This window comes from Tamandua tetradactyla, chromosome 3 (genome assembly GCF_023851605.1).
Source record: "Tamandua tetradactyla isolate mTamTet1 chromosome 3, mTamTet1.pri, whole genome shotgun sequence".
NCBI classification, from domain to species: Eukaryota; Metazoa; Chordata; class Mammalia; order Pilosa; family Myrmecophagidae; genus Tamandua; species Tamandua tetradactyla.
The window spans coordinates 135,034,779-135,045,953 of NC_135329.1; the positions used below are offsets into that span (position 1 = coordinate 135,034,779).

The 11,175-nt window shown below is 36.7% G+C and overlaps 1 pseudogene; it reads right to left on the reverse strand.

The window, feature by feature from the left end:
* Positions 1 to 1,401: 1,401 nt before the first annotated feature.
* On the reverse strand, positions 1,402 to 1,641 carry LOC143676358 (cyclin-dependent kinases regulatory subunit 1 pseudogene; annotated as a pseudogene).
* Between the last annotated feature and the right edge of the window lie 9,534 nt (positions 1,642 to 11,175).

Consider the following 11,175-nt stretch of genomic DNA (forward strand, 5'->3'; position numbering starts at 1 on the left):
GTGTGTACGCATTTAATAAAAAAACCTTATATGGTGTAAGCATTTAATAAAAATTTCTTGAAATAAATTTTTCTAGTTTGAAAGCTGCTGGAATGCACCATACCGGAAACAGAACAGCTTTTAAAAACGGGAATTTATTAAGTTGCAAGTTTATAGTTCTAAGGCCATGAAAATATCCAAATGAAGGCACCAACAAGATATTACCTTCACTCAAGAAAAGTCGATGAGTTCAGGGTTTCTCTCTCAGCTGGAACAGCACGTGACGAAATCTGCTAGCTTTCTCTCCTGGCTTCATGTTTCATGAAGCTCCCCCGGGGGCGTTTTCCTTCTTCATCTCCAAAGGTCTCTGACTGTGTGGGCTCTCCTGGGTCTTAAACTTTTTCCAAAGTGGTCCCTCTTAAAGGGCTCAGTGAGCAACCAACCCAACCTTGAATGGGTGGAGACACAGCTCCACTGAAACCATCCAATCAAAAGTTACCATCCACAATTGGGTGGTCACATCTCCATGGATAATCAAAAAGCTCCCACCCAGCAATATTGAATGAGGATTAAAGGACATGGATTTTCTGGGGTCCACACCAGATTCAAACCTGCATAAAATTGAATTGTATAAAAAGGAAATGATTTCCCCATATTCTAGCCTTTAAGATTTGTCTGAAGGATGACTGGAATGTTAGAGATATTCTTGAAGATCAAACAAATATGGTTTGCATAACTTTTTTTTTTTTGCATGGGCATGTATCAGGAATAGAACCTGGGTCTCTGGCATAGCAAGTGAGAATTCTGCCACTGAGCTACCGTTGCACCACCCTGCATAACATTTTAGCATGCATAAAATAATCTTATAATTATTATAGGTCATTATTTAGAAATCTTTGCAATATATAATTTGTCTAATTTATTTGTACGAACAGGTGATTATTAAACAAACACAATTTTTTTTTGGATTATAAAAATTTCCTCTTTAATCAAGGGTTTTAATATGGGCCGGATTTATTGAATAAAATGGAAAGTTTCCAATACATTGAAACATAAAGTCACAAGTCACCATATATATAACATTCAACAGGATGAAACAACACCAAGTTTACACAATCCCTATAACAGAGCCATGGGTTTTATTCTCAGATACTTCCTCCATCTGCCAGGTGTGTTTGGCTGGATGCCGAGCCCATCATGGCCTCTGGGGTCACACTTAGCTGAGGCTCAGAGCACTCATCTTGCAGGGCGGTTGTTGTGTTGGCTCTGCTCAAGAGGCAAAGCAGTCACCAGCACATTCAAACAGTCTATTGAACATCTTTTAAATATCAAAGTGAGAAACAAGAAGGCAACATTATCAGAAAGATGTTAGGAGTAAGAACAGCTGTGTACAGCTTGAGGTGGAAAAATCATGCCCTAGCTTCATTTCTTTGTCTTCTTGGGTAGTGGCCTCTGGAATAGTAGGTTGTCAGGTTCTGGTTCATGGATCATATAATGGACCCATTGATGACTTTGCTGAACACGAAGATTCCTCCATTCCAATTTACATGTCAAATGGCTTTTAGGGACCAGTTTGTCTGTGTCCTTGGGCAGCGCCATGTACTGGTACTCAAATTCCTCCTCATCTTATTCGTTTGAATGGTAAGTTTGTTTGTGCGACATGATTACTCTGACTGAGGGCCCTCAGCCCGGCACCACCAAGCTCCAGACAACTCTCGGCGCATGTCAACATGCATAATTTGAATTATGATTTTGGCTTTTATTTTTGGCTAATCTGCCTTTTAAGTTTCTGAGAATACTGATGAACAATATAGCCAATAATCTTCTGAAAGCTTAAAACTGTCTTTCCCCAAGTCTAAGTATTCTTTTGAACCAGAAAAGATATACTAATCACTTTAAAAATTGTTTTGCATTTAATTTATTGATGCAGCCAAACACATTTACCGAACGTTTTGTATACACCATACTGTGTGCCAGGGACTGGGGACTCAGTGAGAATGAAGATGAGTTCATCCCCTCATCAAGCTGCTCATACTTTAGTGGGGGATACAGATGCATAAGCAATGGAGTAAATGATTATTAATGCAAAGGAAGAACACATTCACCAGTCTTGGGGTATCAGAAAATCTTTTTGAAGGAGATAATTTCTGAGCTGGCCTGAGATTTAGTAGGAGTTAATCAGACCGAGGTCCTTTGGAGAAGGGAAACCTTTTGGGTAGAGGGGGCAGGAGGAGCATATGCTTGGTGTATAAGTTACAAAATGTCAGGCAAAATGCTTGGAAAGAAGACTAGAGATATGGGCATGAGCCATGTTGAAGGAGGACCTGTAGATCAGGTGGAAGAGATCTAATGCTATGTAAGTCATTGAAGGAGTCAAGCAGAAGGGTACCATGTCTGAGTCTGCATTTTAGCTGGATTGCTCTGATTGCCAGTAAAGAGAAGATAAGGACCTGTTTATGGGCAGCCATTGCGATGGAAAGCAAGGCACAGATAGAGATAAAAGAAACAGGACTTGGTGATTAATTGGAAGAAAGAGAGGCAAAGGGTGTCTAAGGGAATTAAGGTTCCAATAAGATATAATTAGTTCACTTTCAAATTTGTTGAAAGGATAGGTCTTGGCTGGGGATACCAACTGGGAATCTCAGCACATAGGTGGTAGTTGAAACCAGAAGCTTTGAGAGCCCACCCAGGGAAAGTGTATGGAGTGAGATTAGCAGTAGACCATGAATGGACTCCTGAGAAATATTATCAGAGAATCAAGGAGAAAGTCCTCTAAACAGAAAGAGAAAGAAATATCAGAGATGTAAAAAGACATTTATGAGAGAGCGGTGTAATGGAAAACAAAGTGGTAAGGCATTTCTAGAAGGATGGACTAGTCAACAGTGTTAGATATTTGTTGTTATTGTGATAGAATAAAGGGAATCAGCAGAAGAGGAGGAGGAGGAGGAGGAGGAGGAAGAAAATGAGAGGAGGAAGAGGATAAAAGGGAAGAAGAAGAATAAAAAGAAGGAAGAATGGGGGAGGAAGAGGAAGAAAAGAGGGAAGACATAAAGAAGGAGAGATAATTCGTGTTAGTAATATTTTTCTATGTCAGACAAGTCCTCGTGCTTTATATATATCATTGCAATTAGTCTTCCAAACAATCTTATGGACAAATACCTCTATGGTAATATTCCTTGATACCACAAATCCATCTATGATATGATTGGCAGTTGCTCCTGGATCCGGGAACCAGTTAGCTGCTCTCGCTCAATAGTCGCCAATCACCTGTGGCAGTCAGGTTCTCCAGAAAAAACAGATGCGGGATTTTTAAAAGGTACCTAAAAAGCAAGCACGTTAGAAAATGATGTATATAGGCCAAGCTCCCCTCCATGATAACAGATGTCATGTTTTTTATACTCTATTTCCTCTTGCATATGCCAAAAGATCTTGATTGGAGAAATCCTGCAGTGAATGCTAAGTTGGACCTCTAAGCCAATTTTCATGTGACAGTTTTTCTTCATTAGGAAGTGATGGGGTGGATAAATTACCACAGAGTTTCTACAGTACAGTCCTTTGAGAATCTCACTGATTCAATTCAAATTACACTAAGAAAGGAATATGAGCAAGAAATGTTTTTAATCTTATATTTTAAATTTCATTTAATGAAATTATCATGCAATAAAACTTAGTAGCATTTGTTTTAGAAAGTAGACGAAATCTGCATCTCAGTGTCCCAAATAAGGACAAAAAAGTTATAACTAGGTATCTCCGCTATCAATCTAACTAGGTTTTAGAAGGGTTAGGACCCCCTCAGCTCTTAGAAGCAGACATAAGTTCATGCCATGAAATTTGGCCATGGCTAAACCTTTGATTATGTATATTTCTCCCAAGAAGGGGGATTTCAGGTCTGGTCTTTTGAAACGAAAGAACCTCCATCAGTGAGAAACTGAAACAGCAATATCTGAGTCTTATTTAATATCATATTCAGAAAAAGTAAAAATAGAAGGGTATTTGTTGAAAAAACTCTTAAATGATTTCTGACCCTTGGACTTCTGAATTTCCCATCTCATGGCTTATAAAAGAATTAATAAATTCAGCTCTGGAAAGTGGAAGGGAATATCATCAGTTTGTTGAGGAAGACTCCTAAAACACCATGCTACTGAAACTAAGGTTTGCACTTTGTGGCTTCTCTAGATTTGATGAACAAAATTTCCTCTTGTGATGGAAAAAAATACAACTTTTTCTTCATGAAGGCCAGTAATGGGTGAGCGTTAATATTTATTGACATATGTTTCAATAAGCATATTTATATAGACTAAAATAGTTTATTTTGAACTAATATGTTATAGGAAAACAAATTAGAGAATCCTGAATTTTTCCCAATCTGGCTAAGATTTCACCTGGCATTTAATGATAACAACAAGATTGCTTTCAATGCCTTTGAGAGATTTTCCTCCACATTTGGACAGTTTTCTCTTTATTTTAAGCCATCAGTTAGTCAGTCACATGTTGCCTTAGTATTAAGGGCCTGCTGTATTTAATAAATTCAGACTGAATGTGTCATTGTCTTAATTTGGTTCACTTCAGTTCAGCAAGGGTTGCCTGAGCATCAGCTATGCTCTGGGAACTGTTCTAGGAATGCGGGGCGTCAAGCTACTGTCTGGTCTTTACCCAGCTCAGTCCCTAGCAGGAAAGACAAACCTGAATTCACACTACCATGTGTGAATATTTAAAATGCTATTTAAAATAAAATACTCTAGGAGCAAAGAGAAAGGACAAATATCTTTGCTTCTATTTGAACTGGGCTTGAAATGATGAATAAGAAATTACCAAATCCTGGGCCCACTTTTTTCCTGCCACCCCTTTCCCCTGCCCGTTCTCTTGCAGCCAGATTTCATTTTATGGATGAGTATTGGATTACATCCTCCCCAGTTCACACTCTCCATTGGCTTCCCTTTGTACTTAGAATAAGATCCAGTGTTCCCTCCAGGCCACGGCTCTCTATGCACTGACTTCAGGCTTTCCAGTCCCATCTCACCCTCCTCCCTGGTCTGCTCCAGCTGTGCTGGTCTTTCTGTACTTCACACAGTCCAGGCCTTATCCTGCTGCAGGCCATGGCATCTGCTAGTCCCACTGCATGGAAAACCATTGCCCCATATCTTTCAATATTGTGCACCTCATCATTATCCAATCCTCAGCAAAAACGCCACCTTCTCAGAGAAGCTTTTCCAGATCTCACTGTTTAAGATGCTGTCTATAGTACTACCCTCTTTCATTTCCTTCATAGCATGATTTGAAAATATTGCACGTCTTTGTTTATGGACTGCCCTGCTGCAACCACGCATATCTCCATGGAGCAAAGGAGCAAAGGAGCCCTTTTGGTTATGCTCACTAATGTTTTCCCAGTTCCAACCCCAGGAACTAGATAATCATTGTTGAATGAATGATTCAAGATCACTACATTTTCAGATTCCTTTCCCAGTTTAAGTAATAGTGGAGTTTTAACTCTGTATGGGTGAATATATTAATTTATATTTTGGTGTAGTTTTACCAGCTTGATGATTAGTGTTCTTAAAAGAAAGCTGAACCTAACATAATAAAAGAAAAGATGTTGGAAGTGTTTATGGCATTGATTCCTTGGAGAGCTTAGCCAGTGATGTTAGCCTCTCATGGCGCTAAATTCACAAATGTAAGAAAAATTAAAAATAAATTACCTCCTTCTCTTTTTATGTTTTCAACAGAACCACTGTCTTTGAGTGTTCCCCAAAGGGGATACACAGGGTCAGTTTCCACATAACTAGCAAGGTTGAAACACTATTTCAGTTTTGCTGCAATCTTCCCTTTATGGGAAGGCTAACATTCCAATATTATTAAAAATGCAAACCAATAAGACATAAAAGGGCTTGCTTATTGCTCACATTTATGCAAAACCACTTAAAATGTTAAAAATATTAATCTCCTTCCCTATCTAGCAATTAATGCTGCACAGATGACGACAATTGTTTTTTCCACTGGAAAATCACTAGCAATCCACATTCTCCTCGTCTACTTAATTAATACAATGGTGCATATATCTTTCAAAGTCACAGAAAACTGGTGTAATTGCTTTTGTAAACTCAACTAGTCTTCAATGACGAACAGATTGCTAAATTAAATGCAAGTAATTTGAAGCTTAAAGAAAATCAAGAACATAGATATTCTTGCCCCTGCATAGTGTGAGGTGATATAGAGGTCAGGGAAAGAAAAGTGAAAGTAACAATTCCTGAGTTTACCTTTGATCCCTGTTGAAATATTAGATATGTTGTTAAGACCTTTTTGTCAAGCAGATAGTATGCTATATAAAATAATTATACTTTAAAATCAGCTACAACATTGCTGACAATATAGATATGTGCTGAACTGATTTGGAATTAAAGATTATGTGTATCTGTGTGTGTAAAAGAAACCTAAAGATTCTAGAGAGAAGAAGAAAATAAAAATTGCAGAAATTAGGTGGAAAAGAAAATTTGCATTTTTAATTTATTTACTTTTTATCTAGAGAAAATAAAAGAGAAAAATGAGGAAGTGGGAAGGCGAGACAGAGAGATGAGGAGGGAGCTAGAGAAATATATATCTCAAGGAAGACAGAGAACAAAGAGAGAGGATTATCTCATGTTTAGATGAAGTGTGAGTCACTTATCTAGAGGCAGGATTGAAGTGAATAAAAGAGAGTTACTATGATTAAAAGAACAGGTGAAAGTTTCCAGAGGGGAAAGTAAGAGCTAGGAGGGAACTGCAACTAACTCCAATAAGATGATGTGGGACTTTAGAAGGAGCATAATGATCAAAAGCAAGCTTCTGGAGCCCAACTCAAACCTCAGCTCTTATCCCTTTAACTTCTCTGGGCCTCATCTCATCATCTGTAAGATGGAGATAAAATAATATGTCTCAGTGGATTGTAGTAAGAATTAAATAAGAAATCAAAATTAGTAGAAGAGAATGTGGCATCTATCTATGCACTCAATAAATAATTTGGCTATTAATTAATGGATTCCCCCACTTAAATTTACTCAGAAACTTACTGGTAGACACAAGTACCCTCGTCTTCTTGTCCCCTGCTCAGATTCTTTCCATGTCACCATTTTAGGGCCAGCGAGACCTCGGAGTTGTGCTGACATGTGGCCACAATGGTGTACATGGAGAGTTTTGTACTCACAAAGCACACTTTCACAGCACAGAATAAAGAGTCAAAAGAAAAGTAATGCAAGTAGTTGTTAAAAGAAAAAAGATGAAGAGGCATGTCTCCACCAGTTTTCTCCTAAAAGAACATCATTTCCAAAGAACAAAATATGAAATCATGATAAGTTTGACCCATCTTCTACCCAAGCAACTGGATCATGAAGGGTAATAGACTTTAATTTCCACTATGAGAACAAAGCTAGTATAATTGTGGTAAGAAGAGGAAGGTTTTATCTTTTTTCTTTTTTTATAGAAAAAAAGATAAAACATAGAAATAAATACATCCTAAATCCTCAGTTTCTTCATATATAAATGGGAATAATATCTACTTTAACACATAGTGGTAAAATCCTTAGATCCCATTTATAATAGAGCATCCCACAAAAACTGGAAATAGAAGTCTATACAAGATAACTTATTTAAGGTAACATATTTAATCTCTCTTTTCACTATTAAGGAAACCATAGAATGAAATAAAATTACAATGCATTACCTTTCATATATCTGCATGGACCTGCATAGAAATGCTGCGCAGTGTTTTATCAACAATAATTTAAAAACCTATTACTTCATATGTCAGAGGAAACAACTCAGGATACAACTGCTATTTTAATATATTTAGCCAATCATTTTTATTACCATGAGTAACTGGTACAGAGCTGGTTGAATGAAATCTACAGATTTTAGAACGCTGAAGTCCAGATTAGTTCAGATAACATTGAAAAGTACTTCAAAGAATGTTGCCTTCAATTTTACCCCCTTTCTCTCAAAGGGATTCTGGCAAAAGTTCATATTTTCATCTAAAGAAATTTACTATTAAAAAAACATATATATATATATATATATATATATATATTTCTCTCTTAACCATTCAGTTAGCTGCCCACATTTGTACTAAATACAAACTATCTTCATATTCTGGGTAGAAGCAAACATGCCTACATATAACTCTCCTCACAATGGAATCGTTGAAAATTATGAGTTTTTTCACATTCTAAGTCACGATAGTGGTACATTTTTAAGCATCTCCATTACCTTTGATAAATGTACATTTACTGGGTAGGAGTTATCCTGACTCTTCAGGAGCTGACTAAAAATCGTATTAGTTAGTGTCAATTTTTTAAAATATCCAATCAAATAAAATAGCTTTGTTGTTGTTGCTTTTTTTAAATTTCAAGGTCATGCAGTTTGGGACATAGCAGAAGAGAAGGACTGTATCTCTGTAACTGGTCCCAAATACATTTTATGTATATATATATATTTGTATATAATGTTATGTCTTTGCAGATTCTATTGTTGCTAATGAACTCCAGGCTGTAAAAGTTCACCTTACTGAATATCAAAAATACTATAAATAGGTAAGGAGACTCTAAATAAATGATCAGAGTTGCTAAATTTAAATGTTATTTAATTAACTGCCTCATGGGTCTACATAATGTTTCAAAGCTATGTTTAAATCATTTAAGCTTTGCCATTTACACTAAACATCCACCAAGAGATTATCTATTATATGTAGTGCAATATGTTAAATGATTGGCAGAACTCAATTTTAAATAAATTTTAGGGTAAAAGTAATTCCAAAAGCCATAACTTACATACTTTTCTTCAGTGCACCACTGGCTCTGAATAGTGGCTTTAAAGTTGAAACCACTTAAAAATCTTTTTGAATCCCCTGGCATGTGCACTTTGCATAAATCTAATGTAAATTTTTAGGAGCTAATTGATGCTAAAATGACAAAATAAGTTGCGATATACCTCCCTATTTCTGGTTGTCCCAAATTATTTAAAATAGCATGTATTTCACAAAATGTTGCAGAAACACCAGAAAAAGCATTAGAAAGTTTTCAAATAGAAATTAAAATTATTTGTTTCCTGATAAAAAATCTTGATGTGCTGAGCATGCTGTTGACCAGGACATTTTTATACGCACTAGTGCATCGTGGGACGTGTGTGTTTGCTACTGGGAGTTCTGGAGCTTCACCTGGAAGGAACAGAGGACATTTGGGGATGAATGGGCTGAGTCATCAATGAAGACAGGAAGCTGAGGTGGAATACAAAGGAGCTATTGACAGCTTTGTCTGTGGCAGACAGAAGCCTAAGGGAAGAGTGAATGTTCTTTCCTAGTGTCATAGATGTCACATGATAGAAAGTTTTACATTTGTTTCTGACATTAGGCAAACAAAAACCTTTTGAAGGCTGAATTAGGCTCTTGTTTTGAGCCTGCAAGCTGCTGCTGATTGCAACCTTATTCATTTTTATGGTGTTAACTGTGTGGGGAATGTGGGTAGAAGTCCTGAGACAGACCAGTGACTCTAACCCTATGAGTTCACATGCTGTTTGGAATCTATCTATCTATCTATCTATCATCTATCTATCTATCTATCTATCTATCTATCTATCTATCTATCTATCTATCTATCTATCTATCTATCTATCTATCTATCCATCCATCCATCCATCCATCCATCCATCCATCCATCCATCCATCCATCCATCCATCCATCCATCCATCCATCCATCTATCTATCCATCTATCTATCTATCTCATGAGCTGCAAGACCTCTTTGCTTAATGAATAATATGTTTAGCTAAAAGCCATTTTTCTTTTCCCTCTAGAGAAGGATATAGCACTATCACCGGAACTTGTCTGGATCTATGCAAATAGTGAGGGGACAGAACTTTGAGGGAGCTTGTTGTCTTCCCTTTGGCCCCTGAGAGCTGCACTCACTTGAGGTTTTGAGGTTCAAAATTCGGTGACTTGGCAAGAAATATTAAATCGGTTTTATGAAGCCATGGTGAAGATTGTGTCCTTGTTGAGGAAGACACAGATTGGAAATACTCAAGTATTTTTCAAACCATCCATTCTGGCAGATTTAAAAATACATACATTCACTTTGAATTAAAAGAATGCAGAGAAATGAGAATAATTTCTGCTCCCCCTGGCCAGACTTTGAAGTGAAGACATGTGGAACTAAAAGCAAATAGCATAACCTGTTTTAATCAAAAGGAGTCTAGCAAGAAACAATCAATTAAAGAACAGTCTGATTCTCTACGACATCAATGTATGAAAATCTGTTAGACGCCAGATTGTGTCTCAAGACACATATGATGAACTGAACAAAATGACCTGCTAATAGCTTTTACGGGTAATAAATGCATCATGTTATTGGTAATTCTGCAGATGGTAAATCAAGCTAATATTGAAGCTGAAACAAGCTACTTGTTAAATATAGTTCAAAATGATCTCTGTTATTCAAAAAACTGTACTGTACAGAAAAGAAAGATGATTATGCCTTATATTTTTAAGCATCTTAAGTGAATAAATATTCCCATTCTGTCATCGACACATTTTAATTTTTAAATCCTTTGGAGAGAGCATGCCTCAAATAAATTTAAGCTATGTTTATTTAGATTAGGAGCAGAAAGTAAAATGTAAAACCTGTACTGAAATTGAAGTGTGACTCTACTACATACAATGCACATTAGATGATATTTCCAATCAGCATTTGGAACACTGACCTGGTGAATTGGAACATTCAATCACAATGCATATTAACAAATGATGGAGGGATGGGTATGTTATTCATAGACTACTGAAGAGCCTGATGAGAGTAAGGAGCACTTTGTCTTCAATTTCACTGTCATTAGATCTGAAGTAGGTAGCAACACAATTCTAGGAGGAAGGGCAGGTAGGGAAAGAGAAGGCAGAACAATGGCACCAGAGGGTATGCCTACAGGAAAGGAAGACCGGTAACTATCCATCATACACAAATAGAAACGCAATCAAATTGATTGTAAAATTAGCTTTGGAGATGTCCAGTCGAGATCACTGAACCTCTCTCATCTTTGAGTTCGTTATTTTTAACCTAAAATTTAGCTATACCATCTATATGTCATATAAGTAAATTCACTAATTTGGAGTGAAGAGCGATAATAACAGTTCTAGGGGGTTATTTTTAAAGAAAGATAATTTCCAATATACATATAGAAAACCTC